The sequence below is a fragment of the Melanerpes formicivorus genome, unplaced genomic scaffold (assembly GCF_026170545.1).
Source record: "Melanerpes formicivorus ecotype bairdi unplaced genomic scaffold, bMelFor1.0.p_v2 SCAF_27, whole genome shotgun sequence".
Taxonomy (NCBI): domain Eukaryota; kingdom Metazoa; phylum Chordata; class Aves; order Piciformes; family Picidae; genus Melanerpes; species Melanerpes formicivorus.
This window is the reverse complement of record NW_027142379.1, coordinates 10,041,731-10,057,665: the sequence shown is the minus strand read 5'-3', so window position 1 is coordinate 10,057,665 and position 15,935 is coordinate 10,041,731. Positions and strand designations below refer to the sequence as shown.

Genomic DNA, 15,935 nt, shown 5'->3' with positions numbered 1-15,935 from the left:
AAAACTAAGGAGGCATTTTTTGCCTGTAAGTGACCTCTAAAGCGCTGTGTCTCCATCATGCTTTTAAAACATCAAGAAGCAGAGGCAACGAGCTACATTAAATTTTATGAAGCATCCTGCAATTCACAACTACCATTCTGGACAGGGAAAGTGTTTAAAGATGATGCAGCTTTCCAAGCCAAGTTTATACAACCCTGAAACAAACATCAACAGTTCCCAGATTTCCACTGCCCAATGAAACTTTGTTTAATTACAGCATACCACCACTGGCCCTCTGAAAACCGGGACTGGACTTTACATGACACAAAATCCAGGCTGCTGCTGGTTCCATGGCAGCAAGCAGTAGCTGCAGTAACACATCGCAGCAGATATCCCCAGTTATCTTGGACCAAGCCACCTGAAGTCATCAAACCCTTTAAAAATGGAAGGAGCCATGATCAGTGTGTAGAGATGCCCCTTTAGCTTACACAAGAAAATGAGACTCTTTAAAGATTACAGCTTACAGGCAAACACAAATTTATAGGGATCCTCCTGGTATTAGGTCAAGGGAACTTTTGCTTTGCATTTAAAACTTACCAACACACACAGATCTGGGTTGATCAGGGCCTTTACCAGCCTGTGAGGTACAAGTTTGAGCTCATCTACACTAAAAAACTGCCTTCAACAACACCCCAGTGTAATCCTAGAACAGGATATGGTTTCACCTCTACTAAAAACTGTACTTGTGGAAGAATAAAGCTATTGACACACAACTACCAAGGCATTTCTTTTCAAATGTCTTCACCTAGACTATTACTCTATGGAACCAAAGGAACCATTCTTGGTTCAGCTGAAGCCCAGGCATTAGAAGCACCAGCTTTCTCCTGAACTGGCAGGCACACTTGGAACAAAACAGGTATCACACGTTATTGTGGTCAGAGGCCAACAACCTTCCAGACAACAGCTGGTTCACCAATGAAGTCTAAAAGCTCCATTCTCTGCTATGCTTCAATCCAAATAAGGCTACTGACTGCAATTGAATTTGCTATCAGTGCAATTTCTTCCTGCCATACCTAAGCCTGTAAAGCCCTGTTGGCAGGGCTACAATCGTGGAGAGCACTGGGCTGCTGCTCAGGAGGTATAGCTTCCATTTCCTTAGGGCAAGCCATTTTGTCACACCAAGCCTTACCCTCTCCTGCTTACAACTGGAGAACATAGCTCTTGAAAGCTACTGATTGTGAGGTGGGTATTGGACAAAGAACACCACAGAGGTGACCACTGGCACTAAATATCTGCTGGCAGGATGGCACCAACAGAGCCCTGGGAGAGCATGTGCTGTTATGCCAAGCAATACCTTCATGCCACAGAGGAAGACGGCAGTCAGTCACTCAGCCAGAAGAAGCTTGCCCAGAGCAAGAACTGATGACCACTGCAGTATGGGGCCAGAGGGCAAAGGCACTGGGGCTGAAACCAGGGCATGCCCCAGCGCTATCACTCTCACTGCAGACAACAGGAGAGCCTCCTAATTGCTGCTGGCAGGGAAGGGCCGAGCACAGACCCAGCAGTCACAGACACACTTTTCCTCTCCTAAGCGCACAAACCGAGGGTGCACTCATACGTGAGGAGTCAGAGATCCAAAAACTGCAGGATGAGGCAAAGGCAGCTGCCACAGCCCACTGCCAGAACATCTGCAGAATTTCACGTCAGACTGTTTTCTCATATTCCTGAGATCAAGGCTTTGGAGAGCTTTGTACAAAGGCTTCAACCCCCAGATAGGAACTGATAGCTCATCGAGCACTTGGGAACTGCATAGCTTGAAAGGAAGTGGGAGATATCCTCCTACATGGCTTACCAGGAATACGGAAGTTTTACAACAGGAGAAAATGGCTGTAATCTACCCATCTGATCCCCTGGTTATCTGCAAGCTTTTTATGACTTCGGAAGAGGAATGAGGCCCACATAAAGAATTACTTAGTACCATTTCCTTATCTGCACACTCTTTTTATTATCAGAGCCTATGAGTTCCGCAGATGGAATTTTCATCCCGCCAGAATTTTTTAAGCTCAGCTTAAAAGCTTCAAAGTTCAGGTTTTGCAGTACTGCAACCTTACAGCAAAACACTATTTCCCAAACACCACATGCCCTGCAGGGTCAGCAGCAGGCTAGCTTAAACAGCCATAATGCTTCCCAAATTTTCCACTGCTGCCTGCTACTGCACAGCCACAGCTGTCCCAGTACAGTGGAGAGAAGGACTCCCAGACCCAAATGTGTTGCAAAGCGAGACTGCAAGGAAGAATTTCCAGGACTTGCAGTTTTCCAGGACAACATATTTCTAGGTTGAATGCTAGTGCACAAAGTGCACACAAAGATTGCAGACTCCTTGTCTTTAAGCTGACAAGCTAGATGCTTTAACTCTGGGGTGAAACCAGCATTCCCTGAGACAGCAAGCCTGTAGGCTCCAATGACCCTGACTGCTGGCTGGCCTGGAAGATTGAGAGCCCTCATACCCCAAGTCAGGGGAAATAAGAAACTAGGCAAAAGTGTGATGGAAAGCTGTCTATATTCTGAAACAAGACTTTGGCCAAATCAGTCTGTCACCAGCACTCCCAGCTCTCAACCCACAGGAGATGTATTGGCTCCGACCACGAGCAAGAGTCATAGCTGATACTCTAGTAGGGAGAAGGGCAATGGGAACAACTATCCAGTAAACTGCAGTAAACAGCCCTGAAGTGTTGATGCCAGTTATTATAGGTGAAGTTTTCTGCACAGAACAAAATTTCAAAGAAGTCTGTAGCTAAGCCAGAGGAGAGAAAAACTTACAGTCAGGTTCCCAAGGGTCTGGGTAGTTCCTTGGCATAGTGGAAGGCTACGAGTGAGAACTACACTCCAGCACTAGCAAAAATAGCTGAAGTTTGTGGTTTAAATTTGTAGACAGTCTATCTTCTTGAAGTTAAGAACTATACTACAAAGACACACTGTTTGAAGGTGCTAAATAGCTAGCAGTAAACAAAAATAAGGGGGTTTGAACACACTGACCACATACCATTAAACAAAGTGCCTTCTACATTCCTTCTGAGAAACATGGATTGAAAAACAATCATTTCCCAGTGACTTAGGAAGTGGTGCAGAACCCAGGAAAGCTACAAGCACTGTCTTAGAGCGAGCATCAGCTTTGGGTGCCCTAACTGTCTTCACTTGCAGTGACTTCTGGTAACACCAGCCTCCTTTTACAGAAGGGTTTAAAGGATTTAATATTTAGATCTTCTCTAGTTTCTTGATAATGCTGCTGACAGTACATGGTCTGTCAACTGTTTCAAGTTACTTCATCCTCTGAAGAGGAAAATAAAGTTTATAGTACAAAGAAGTTAAGGTTGGAGAACTTCTTTTCTCCATGAGGAAAATCATTTTATCCTGTCTCATGCAGAGCATGCACTAGATGTGCTCTGCTCATGTTTGCATTAAGCTAGAAAAACATTTCTAATAGCTTGCAGTTTACACTAGCAAAACAGCACTTGACCAGAAAAGCTTGTTCAAGTGTTCCTCCCCATCCATCCTCCCTCACCCCCCATAAAACACACTGTATCATTAATCATTGTCGTCTTGCTGCCAATAGAACTACACTGGGGCTTTGTGACTGACGTAACTGCTGGCAGTCTAACCTCACCATGCTAATCACCAACATAAGTATCTGGGAAAAGGCCCTGTAAATTAGACCTTTCCTTGGCAAGCATATTAAGGAAGTCTTCATCTGGGAGTACTACAGTACTGCTTTATAACTGGCTACCTCAAACAGCTGCCTTGGGCCAGCAAGGTCACAGGTCCACAAGCAGATGAGCAGCTCTAACAGCTTGCATCTACCCAGGGAAAAAAGGTTTCCCTTCACTCCCTTGTGCCAGCTTTGGTACTGGAACATAATTTCCCCTCTGCTTGCAGTCTGTCAGCTCATTCACCCTCCTCACCTGGCAAAAACAACAACAAAATGTTCTGCAGAACAGCTGGTTCAGCTCAGAGCAGGATGAACACCAAAGTCAGCTGGCCAGCATACGTGACAAAATTTGTGGCTGGGGTTGAAAGGAGCCAAACTGTTAGAAGAGTTCTCTATCTCGTGGAGCTGCCACCCCCCCAATTTTAAAGGATATCCAGGACAATGACTAGCTCACACTCAGACATAATATTTGCAAATCCCCTTCTCATACCCAGAGCAATGAGCTCTTCCCTAGCTGGGTCTGAAGAACCAAATGCTCCAACAAGCACTTCAGTTCCTCTCTGCTACCACTGTCTTCTGCTCTAGGTAACCAGACAGCAGATTTAGGAAACAAATGCTAAAGGAAACAAATGCTAAAGAGTTTTAAGCCATGAGTATTTATAAAATATTTTCCAGATGAAATCTAATATGACACATGACAGAAACTAGAATTACATTATCTTGAGTTTTTAAGTTAATAAAGAGAAAGACTATTCCTTTGGCTGCTACCTCCAAGTGGAAGCACTTAACGCTGGCACTAGCATGGACAATAAAGGGCCTGTTACAAAGCATGCCAGATTGCAAAACCAGCAGCAAGCAAAAATGCAAAACAGGAAACTACAACAGCCAAGATGGCAACCTATGTGTCAGCCAGGTTTGCCAAGATGTCGAGCAAGGTCAAAATCCACATTCTGCAGAACAGTGCAGTTATCACTGCATTCACCAGGTAATTAACAGCACAGGGACAAAGACATGTCTGTTCCATCCACCTTATCAGAGATAAAAAGGCAGAAGAGGAAACCCTAACAGTGTTAAGAGTGTATCAAATTTCACAACTTAGCATTTAGATATCAAGAGAAAGACCCTTCATCAAATAGAGCTGGTTTATTGATCAGACAGTTGCAGTAGCTTTTCAGGACCTCTGAGCAAAATTTACACTCCTAAGCAGGTGCTACTGGCCTGACTTGAAATTAACATTCTTGTTTTATCAACACAGCTCAGAAACTCTTGTGGGGGGAAAAAAAAAGAATAGACTGGCCAAAAGTGAGCAAAGGTGTTCTGCAAAACTAGCAAAGTTTGGTTTGCAACATCTTGGGAGGAATAGAAAGAAAAGAAGGAGAAAGAGTTAAAACCAACAAAACAAAAAATCCTAACCCACTTCTGCTATTCTTCAGCCGTATTATTTACAGGGACACCGCCGAGAATTAAACCATCAAGTGAAACAGCAGGAGATGTCAGTTCCACACCACCTTCCACCTTTTCTCTCTCACAAGTTTTTTTTCTCTCACTTCCAAATTTCTCCTGGAGAAAATTTGAGAACCTTCTCTCTACTGCCTCAGGAAAGGCAGCTAGTTACAAGCCATATACTTTGTTGCTCAGTATATCAGTTCTTACTAGTCAGATACAGGTAAGTCAGCAAGGACATTTAGTTATCCCCATGTCAATATCAAAATGAAACATAAGAGATACAAAGGTGAAATATATTGGTATAATAAAGTCAAATATGCAATTCATTAACAGCATCTGACCAAACAGCAGATGTTTCTTTCTCCTATTACCCTTAGAAACACATTCAAGTGGAAACCACAACTTGTTGCAACAGGATTCTCCAGTTATTTACTTCATCTTTAACCAAACCTGATATTATGCTTTTAAGCATTTAAGTATTTGTCTATAAATAGCTACTACACACACCTTGATAAATTTACAGGCTCTCCTCAACTATATATAGGTTTAGTCTACCTTTATCTGATCCAACTAATGTAACTTACAACAGCAGTGACTGTTATTTTAGGCATTCATACTGCATGCCTATGCCTAACCTTACCTACACACCAACATCAGAATAAGGTATATTTAACAGCTTCATGCCCTGGTTTCATCACACTATGTCAGATAGAATGCTGCTATTACTGTCAATGCTTGAAATCAGAAGTCTGACATAATTTACAAGAAATATATCCAAGTGAATCAGTCTTTCATGTAAATACAGAAGGCCAAGATAGTAATTCCCACTACTGAATGAAGCAAGGAAAAGCAAGCACAAGTATGAGCAGCTCTGGTCACCTGCTTGCCCCCAAGGATTCTCTGAATTCACAGAAAACATTCTGACCTGCTACCTGTCAAGTGTTAGCTCAGTGCACACACCATGCTTTTTTGCTTTCATCTACCCCAACAAGTTTTCAAACATGTCAGTCAGTCCTGAAACTTTAGAAGTAACTCTGTAACACTGTTAATCCTGAAATCCAACTTCTATTCATGCACAAATCTGTATGAAGAGGATGCTCCAAGTACTGAAAGAGGAGGGAATGGAATGGAATGGACCAGGTTGGAAGAGACCTTCAAGATCATCACATTCAACCTATCATCCAACACCACCTAACCAACTAAACCATGCAACCAAGCACCCTGTCAAGTCTCCTCCTGAACACCTCCAGTGATGGTGACTCCACCACCTCCCCGGGCAGCCCATTCCAATGGGCAATCACTCTCTCTGTGTAAAATTTCCTCCTAACCTCCAGCCTAAACTTCCCCTGGTGCAGTCTGAGACTATGTCCTCTTGTTCTGGTTGCCATCAGTAGAAGCTAGAAAGCAGACATGATTCTCACACTCATGCTGGGGACAGAAGTAAGGAGACAGTGAAATCTCTCATAACTCTGTCTAAAATCACTTTAGCATAGTTAAAAACAACCCCAAACAAAACCACACTTTAATGGATATTTCCAAATTACCCAACACTGGATTGATACGTCATAGATCACTGATGTGGCCTGGCATTTTAATGCCAAGTTAAATAAATGCAAGTTAAATACTTCTGAATACCATAAAGTGCTATCATTCAGACTGTCTACACTGAGTAATTCAGACCATCTCATCTGCTGCCATTCTGGGGAAAACGTTCATTTTATAAGCACAGAAATACTAAATAATGCTTCAGAAATCATTGGTGAACCACATTAATGATTTGCTTACATGCCAAGTCACCATAACAGTGGCCTTTGGATAATACTGCTTTGAACAGTGCCCAAATACACAGACTTACAGAAAGGCACGTTTGAAAATACTTTGTTTTCCTCCTTGTACCCTAGATTTTGCCTGTGTGTGCAAAGGAAAGGGTAGGGGAAGAACAAAGTGAGAAAGACTAGTGACATCAATCCCAAAATCACTCTCCTAAGTGGATACCCCACCCATATAATACAGAAAAATTACAGAGCTATGGTAGAATGAATGATTTGTGCAAAGGTCCAGAAGAGCTGTACTGGTCAGGTTGCCTTCACTGGCAAGTCTAGAGGGGAAAAAATAAGTTTCAAGCCTTGATCTAAACTCAACTTTTATATAATCTCCCAAGACACAGCACTCACAAGAAGAGTACAACAGAGTAAGGCAATTGGGACTTGCAGAAAACCTTTGTAGCCAAGTGACAACTCAACTCAGCAGCTGTGACACACACGGAGCACTGCTATCAGGGGCCAGCACTCTGGTCACACCAGCTGCACACATCAACCATAGCAATCCCAGCACCACAGGACCTGATATGTGTTCTGCCTTCTTCCCAAAAATAAATAGACAAATACAAAATGGACCCACCTACACAAACCAGCAGAGCTCAGCTTTAAGGGGAGTGAATGTTTGCCCTCACAAAGTCTAATTAGAAGTGGTGTGCTCAGTTTTTGCTCTTATTCAACTATGAGGCACTTCCAAAGCCAAGACATGCAGACATAAAACTGAAGCAGGGAGAGATGATGTATGCTCTGGGCTCATCTTGGAAAATGCTTTACATTCCTTGAAATGAGCCTGTTTATTTTATTAAATGTTTGGCTTCTCTATCCTGTTAAGAAAAAAGAAAACCCAAAAAACACAAGGATGCCCTCACAGCCAAATACACACAAACCCAAAAAGCTTCTGTAATGCAAATTAACATTCATCCCAGGAGGAGGAGGATAGGGATCTTTGCGGAGCCATTAGCAACCCAGCATGTCCTTCTCCTCACCCCTGAATCCACTCTCTGGAAAGCCCATCACAAAAGGCCCAATCTAACATTTTCTCTGGTTATTTCAATCTTGAAGAGAGACATTCTAATGGAAATAAGTTATAAAAGAGCCTGCAGAGACACAATTCTCTTCATTTTAGAAGCATCAGTTTAAAATAACTTTCCCATCCCAAGCAAGAAACAGTACTGTAACAATACAAATCCCCTGGTCTGAAGTTATGCCATCGTAACCTGGGCAAAAGAGCTAGGAAAGGGGAAGATACCTGTGTAGATGAGCTTTTAGGTCACAAGCATTTCAAGCCAGGTTAGCCCATTTTATGTCTATGTTTTCAACTTGAATTTTCTGTTGGGTAAACTTCAAAGGTAAGCCTCTAGGAACTTATTATGACTTGTATACATTTGATTTTCAGAGACACTGCTACACATAGAAGAAAGGCCAGTGGAAGAATACCAGTCTGCAGCTACTAGAGGGAAACAAGTGAATTTTTCATAGGCAGAACAGATCTTTCCCCACTCTGAAAGCCTAAAACAGAAAACCTAAACCTCAAAACCTAAACCAGAAATTTAAAAGACAAAAACAAATGAGAAAAAAAGAAGAGGCAGCATTAGTAGAATTAACCATAAGGCAATCTGTGAAACCTGACTTTCATTTTCACAGATTCTTATGGCTCTCTTCAATGAGGTAGTTTCATTTATTCATCTACACTGACACAACAGAAGAGAGCTCCATATTCACATTTTATAAGACACTTGCATCCAAAAAGTGAGCTTGAATGCTTTTATCTGCCACTCAGAAAGCACCTCAGCCACAGCATGTGTTGCTGAGATGCCACTGAACCTGGAGACTAACAGATCTAGTGACCATTTATTTTCTCTGCTTCTCCTGTATCACTCAGAATTATTTTTTTAGCTACATTTGTGACTAAAAATAATAGATGTTCTTTCTTGGCTGAGAGAAGTTCAGGAGATGCAGTGCAGAGTTCACACCAGTTCAGGTATGAGGAATTGGTTCAACCACTAATACCTGCAAAACTCCAATCACCGAGCAGCACGCTGAGTAGCAGTAAGAAGAAAAAGGAGTTTTGGCACAATCTTCCTGGAACACTTCATAGTGATTTTATCAGCAGAAACAGCAAGACCTAAGATGCTTAGTATATAATAAACATTTTACTGTCTGTGTCATGCTACTTTCTAAGCTACTTAAAGCAGAAACATGAACCTGAAGCCACAGCTGCCTTCCCTAAGAGAAGGAGAGTGACCCATGCCAACCCATATTCAAAATTACAGTCTCCGTTCTAAAGTAAGTTTGGACGTACAGTTCAAGATATGACTCAGAACCTCTGTCCTATACAAGAACTCAGAACTGCAGGAGTATTTCAACAGGCAGTTACAGACTTCAGCAGGATAAAAATACCAAGGGGAAAAAAAAAGCAAGCCCAAACAATTAGCTTGTTTGCCCCTTTGAGGTCTGCTTGCACAGTCTGCAGGTGAAGTCTAGCTGACTTTGAGGCTTGAGAAAGGCTACATAAAATTCAGAGATATTCACTCACAACCACCTCCATACACACACACACACACCTCCAAGCTGCATATGCCTTCATCTATTTCAGTTGCTAATGACTGATAGAAAGAGATAAAGAGTCAACCTAAATTGGTTCAGAATTTATTCTTCAAGGCCACAAGTTTTAAATTTCAACTACTCTTTGCATAACTTAAATAGTAATCACGGTGCTCTCTTTATTTGGTTCTTAAACCACCCATAACTGAAGCACAATGGGACATGTCACAGACACTTGCTTCGCTGCCCTCATAATATGGTTTAATTATGATGACTGAACTAACAGGCTCACATCATAGACTTTTACAGGTTGACCCTGTGTCATCCTGATGTATCATTTTGCACCAGTTCAGTGCTGTAAATCAATTTAAGATCTCCAGCAGGTTGAAAAGGCTGGTAATGATGCTTTCTCTGCAGTCTCTGGGGACTCCACATTATACACAACTTACATTATTTATAAAGCTGAGATGATGCCTCCATTAGGCTTGCAAGGCTACTTCAAATGAGCTTTTATTTTACGCACATAACTTGGGCTTCACAGAGCAGAACATTGGCTACTTGTACTATGCACTGCATCCATGTTTCAATATAAGAGCAAGAAGTCACAACCCCTTCATATTTTTACACTTAAATTTTTATACCAAGTGAAGAAAGTCATGACTTAATCAATTTCCCAGTATTCAGAAACACAAGTAGCACTTCTATTAACCTTTGTATTGCTTTCTTTAAGTTCAGCTCCTCACTTTGTGTTCAGAGACAAAAAAGCAAATACTAAGCTCATTAGCTTCCAAACGTTTGACTTGGAAGTTAATATTTGTATAGAAACAGACAGATCTCCAGCTGTCTATTCAGTCACTCTTCTCAAATGTATGGGATCATCACACCTTCAAGGGTACACAAAAAGGCAAGCTGAACAGGACTGGATAGGAAAAAAAATTGTATTTGATTACATACCCAATGATTGCTGGGGTCAAAAACCAAAGCAAGGACAAATCCCTACCCTTAGGGTAACCTGATCACGCCTTGAACTGATCCTCTCTGGTAGCTGTGGAAGGCTTCTGCATCACCCAAATCAAGGGAAAATTCTCTCAACAGCCTACTCACAGTCTGAAGTAAATTGTAAATTCCATTCCTAAGACCAGAGCAAGAACTTCAAAAACGGCCTAGACATCCTTCACTTTCATACTGATGCTCCTGCAGTCACGGTGAAGTGAGCAGTCAAAACATGCACTGAAATCCAATCAGAACCTCTGAAAAAATCTTCACAGCACTTCTCTCTGATTCAATGGAACAATAAAATGAGTATTAATCAGTTGTGACTAACAAACTCATCTCCCATAATTCATCGCAGTAATTACTGACAAGCAAAAGAAAAAAAAATGAAGTCAACATTAACACCTCAGGTTCCCTCACATGATTCGCTCCTATTGTTTGACAGGACAAAGTACAGACAGTTAGCCAGATGAAGACCAGCAGAACTACAGATACATGCCTGTGAAGAAAAGTGGTCACTTTGGGCTGGGTTAGCTTCAGTTTTCACTCTCATTTTTGAATGTTGCTTAAAAACACATATAACTATTGGGGGCGGGGGAGGGGGTGGGGTGTAAAGTTCTCTGTCTTCCCTGCATGCAAAAACTATCTGAACTATCAGTTATGACATGTTTGAAATACAGCTTTTTCCTAAACATGTCCGTTTCAGATGTGGTACCTTTAAACGCTGACATCCATTAAGCACTGACATGCTTCATGCAATGATCTTTTCCATTTGCTTGTATCTAAAATACACAACTACACTCCTCCCCACCTGGATCTAACAACACTCCTCCTTCCCCAAATAAAACTATTACCTTTTCACACGCAGTGAGCATCGTTTTTTCCTAAAATACACCGCAGCAATGATTATTGGTCAGAATAAGTTTTAATTATTCAGATAACATAAAAGCAAACTGTAAGGTCAGACCACATATCTTCTTCAGACTGATCTACTAACAAAAGAGCAAGCACAGCAACCCTTCCCCAGTCAGAACTCCCACTGACTTCAGTTTATATAAAAAAAAACCCTCAGGATTTGGCCCAGATCCTTCAAATGCATGACTGAATATTTCCACACCGGTAGATTTTAATAAGCTTTAAAGATCCATATTGAGGATAAGATTATTTGGCTGCAGAGCCCGAGATTAAGAAGAAATTACACTGAGGAGGGGAAAATCTCATGCATCCAAACCTTTTAACAGGGACAAGGAAAAAAAGATTAAGTGAACTTTCCTTGACCTCTAAGCACAGATTTGTCATTAAAGAAAGGGGAAAAAAAAAGGGGGGGGGGGGGGGGGGACGAGATGGGGGGAGGCAGAGGGAAGGAGAGGAAGGGGGCTGCGGGAAGAAAGGAAGCGTGGGGAAAGCCCCAAATATTAAACGGAGAGAACTAGGGAAGAACCGAGGTAAAAGGCGAAAGACTTTTTCACCCCCACAAAAACAAAGGAGGGTGCTTGCCCGGTCTGGCCGGGGCTCCGCCGCGTCCCCCCGCGGAGCGCACAATGGGGCCGGGCGGCGGCTGCAGCAGAGCCCCGCGGCACCGGCACGGTGCTCGCCGAGGAGAAGCAGGAGGAGGAAGACGGCTTCCCGGCAGGGAACAGCTCTCCCTCCCTCCCGCCGGGCCCGACGCGGCACCTACCCACAAACTTCCAGCCGGGAGCGGCGGGCGGGGAAGCGGCCCCGAGTCTCCGCCGGGCTGCCGGAGGGACGCCGCCATCATGCCGCGGAGAAGAGGAGGAGCGCGGCTCGGCTACCCGCACCCTGCCCCGGAGCCGGGGACCACCCGGGGCTGCCGAGAGGGAGGAAGGAAAGAGGGAGGAGGAGGGCGGCGCAGGCACGGCGGGGAGAGGCGAGGGGACGCGAAGTTGTTACCGACTGCCGGGCGGTGAGGGGGCCGGGGCAGGCGCGGTGAGGAGGGGGAGCCCCGCGCTGGCGTTGCCTCCGCGCCTGGATTGATCTGGTCTGGCTGGCGTCAGGCAGTCGGAGCCGCCCAGCCGCCGCTCGCCCCGCTGCCAGCGCTGCCGCTGCCGCTGTTGCTGCTCACCGACACACACGGGCCCGCCAAGGGATCCTCTCCAAATTACCGCCCCCGCCGCGCCCCGCCAGCGCGCCCGGGCGCCGGGCTGCATTTACCCCGAAACCCCGTCCCAGAGCCTCGGCCGCGGCTGCCGGGGGGGATCTGAAAGGCGCGGTGTGAGAAGCTCCGGTTGCTGCGGCTTGAATGCGTGAGATTCGCAATGAAAGTTCATTCCTGCAGCGTTCCGATTGAACTGGGTTTGATCCTACCTCTTGCCTACGGCTGATTCAGCCCCCGCCTTAGTCTGTTCTTGTGCTGAAGTCATTGCTGCAATACCTCCCCAAAACAGACCACTCTTTATCCCCAGGTGCTCTACCTGCGGGCCTGATCCTGGCCATAGGTGCCGTTGCAGTTACTCCTAATTGATGCTGGTAAACCTATTAAAGTGCATGAGGCTTCTTGTGCAATCAGATATATAGTAATGAAGTCACACCTCTAAAGTGAACCTGAACTCTCCGAATCTGGAAGCCTCTGATGGAAAGTGGCTCTGTCTGAACTCTCACAGCCCACTGGAGGCACTGTAAGACCCTTGCCTACTGTGTTTACAGGAACCATGTTTACAGGGATCCTTATAGCTCTCAGATGAGTGTAGAATTGAACTGAAACCAATTCTTAACAGATACTCTGGCTTTTACCCAGTCATTATTCCTGGAAGGAGATATGAAGTAACAAGTGCAAGGAGTTTCTACATGGCAAAATATTTTGATACATCTATACTGGCATCATTACATCTCTGTACTTATGCCAGTAACTTTTCAGGTGTATATGGTGTCCTAGGTATGGTGTTACACTCATTTTAAAACCCTTCAAAACTGAGGCTCAGAGAAGTGAAGTTTTCCTGGATGAACAGGAACTACCTGCCCACCCAGGGGCATTCAAGTCTGAAGACTCAAACCTGGCTTGCCCAAGATCTCAGAAGCAGTATGACAACAGCAGTAAAAAATACCCAGTTGTATGGTTGTGAGGCTATCAGCACTTCTTTCTAACTTCACAATCTAAAATTCATCATTGTCATGTAAATATTACATGGATTGCAAGCAGACACATTGTCCTACACTGTTAGGTGGCATGCTACAACAGAAGCATAGTGATGAGCTCAGAGAATCACAGAATGATAGGGGGTGGAAGGGTTTAACCCCACTGCTAACACAGGTTTACCCAGAGCAGGTTACAGAGGAAGGCATCCAGGCATGTTAGGGAGACAGAGACTTCACCACCTTTCAGGGCAGCCTGTTCCAGTGCACTGTCATCTCAAACAGAAAGCTCCTCCATGTGTTTAGATGGAACTTCCTGTGTTCAAGTTTGTGACCTTTACCTCTTGTCCCATCACTGGGCACCACTGGAAAAAAGATTGGCCCCCTTCTCCTGAAACTCACCCTTTAAGCATTGGGAAAATGCCCCCAGTCTTCTCTAGGCTAAGAAGCCTTAAGTCCCTTAGCCTTTCTTCATAAGAAAGATGTTCTAGTCTCCTATCATCTTTGTAGCTCTTTGCTGTACTATCCTATACAGAATGATGCCATTATATTGATGGGGGAAACCTGGAATAAAATCAGTATTTTCCTGCTTTTGAACCTCAAGATGAGTGAACTCTAATCATCAGCTTTAATTTGTATTTTGTGGTTGTACTTGCACAGCAAGTAAACTTATGTGCAGTCATAAACAAATACAGTGCAGCACTGGGCTGCAGATATAACTGGTAAAGGTTTATCTAAAGGACAAACTATAGTGTCTTTAAACTTTGTGTAGTGAAGATATTTGCAGTGAAGATACAGAAGAAACATGAGATTGTTACTGTTTTGTGTACTGTGATAGTGCATAAATCAGGGCCAGGTGTCCTGGTTCAGGAGTAGTGCATGCAGCAGTAGTATCTGCCCCATGAGCTTGGCAGTCTTGGAGAGAGAACTACATGGAGAGAGGATTACATGGTGAATACCTTACCCTGAGCTCTGCTCTGCCCTGCTCTGCAGGCTGACTTGGCAGGACTGGGGCAGGTGGCAAGCTCCATCCGCTGGATCCTCATTGCTGGAGTATCCAGTGCATGATTCACACTAAACAGATGTGACAAGAAGATAATTAGGGAAGCACTGCAGTTTGTCAGGTGTCTTGTTAGCACCACGTTATACTGCTTTTGTTGCTGTTAGGGGTGACTGGTTGGTTTGCTTTGGCGTGAGAGAATTCAATTATTTTCTGCTTATGTTGAGGCTTGGGGAGGATCACATTAATATGCTCCTTTACCTAAAAAGGGCTATAAAACAGCCTAGTGTGGCCTTCTGCTGATGTTTAATAACCAGGATGGTTGTTCTGGAGAGAGCTGGCTAGAACTGGCTTCAGACAGATCATTTGTGTGAGAAGACCAGAGGGCAAGCAGAAACAGTGTGCCATGGTCAAGTCTGCATGAGGCTGCCCTGGTGGCGCTATTCAGGTATGCAGCCAAGTCAAAACTTCGTCTGCTGCCTGCTTTAGGATCTTCAGTTCAGAGCTAACTCTCCAAACCCATTACTCTGTGTGTGAGTAGTATCAGCACTGTCTCACTTGTACATTCACCGCTTCTAGCTCCATCAGCTACTTTTAATATACCCTAATTACCCTAATATACCATCATTAGCATCTGCCTAGCTTTTCTGATGAACATGGTGTCCTGCTTAGTTGCTGGCTGGGGTTAAAGCATGACACAAGAGGAAACTGAAGAAAGGAGAGCCAAGGGGCACATACACCTGGGTATCTAGCTTGATGCTACTCCTACAACAGTGTTCCTCTTCTGCACTGTGCTGAAACCCTGGGCTGGGCTGGGCTCCTCCCTCCAGGAAGGACACTGAGGGGCTGCAGTAGGTCCAGAGAAGGGCAAGGAAGCTGGGGAAGGGTCTGGAGAACAGCTCTGGTGGGGAGCAGTTGAAGGACCTGGGGTTGCTCAGTCCAGGGGAAGGGGAGGCTGGGGGGAGAGCTTCTGGCTGTCTACAGCTGCCTGGAGGGAGGCTGGAGCCAGCTGGGGCCTGGGCTCTTCTCCCAAGGAGCAGGATAAGAGGAAATGGCCTCAAGTTGCCCCAGGGGAGGTTCAGGTTGGCCATGAGGAACAATTTCTTCCCCTTAAGGGTTGTCAAGGCCTGGCCCAGGCTGCCCAGGACAGTGGTGGAGTCCCCACCCCAGAGGGGTTTCAAAGCCTTGGGGCTGTGGTGCTGAGGGCCATGGGCTGGTGGTGCTCTGGCAGTGCTGGGGGAAGGTTTGGGCTCCAGGATCTGAAAGGTCTTTTCCAACCCAACTGATTCTGTGGTACCATTCTGTGGAAACTGTGCTACCTCAAGAAGTGACAGAGATCTACATTTTTCTCTCTTCACCT

General features: G+C 44.5%; 1 protein-coding gene across 5 annotated transcripts in view; it reads right to left on the bottom strand.

Annotated features, from left to right (window-relative positions):
* The window catches only part of SMAD1 (SMAD family member 1), a 46,629-nt gene extending 32,008 nt beyond the window's left edge, over positions 1-14,621 (bottom strand). Inside the window, exon 1 of one of the 5 annotated variants that reach the window (XM_068154075.1) lies at positions 14,540-14,621. The gene's annotated coding sequence lies outside the window, so the exon portion shown is untranslated. Of the gene's footprint in view, positions 1-12,163; positions 12,362-12,396; positions 12,550-12,657; positions 12,678-12,917; positions 12,936-14,539 lie in introns of those variants that run through there. The other 4 variants (XM_068154078.1, XM_068154077.1, XM_068154076.1 and 1 more) reach the window with 4 other exon arrangements.
* Positions 14,622-15,935: the final 1,314 nt, after the last annotated feature.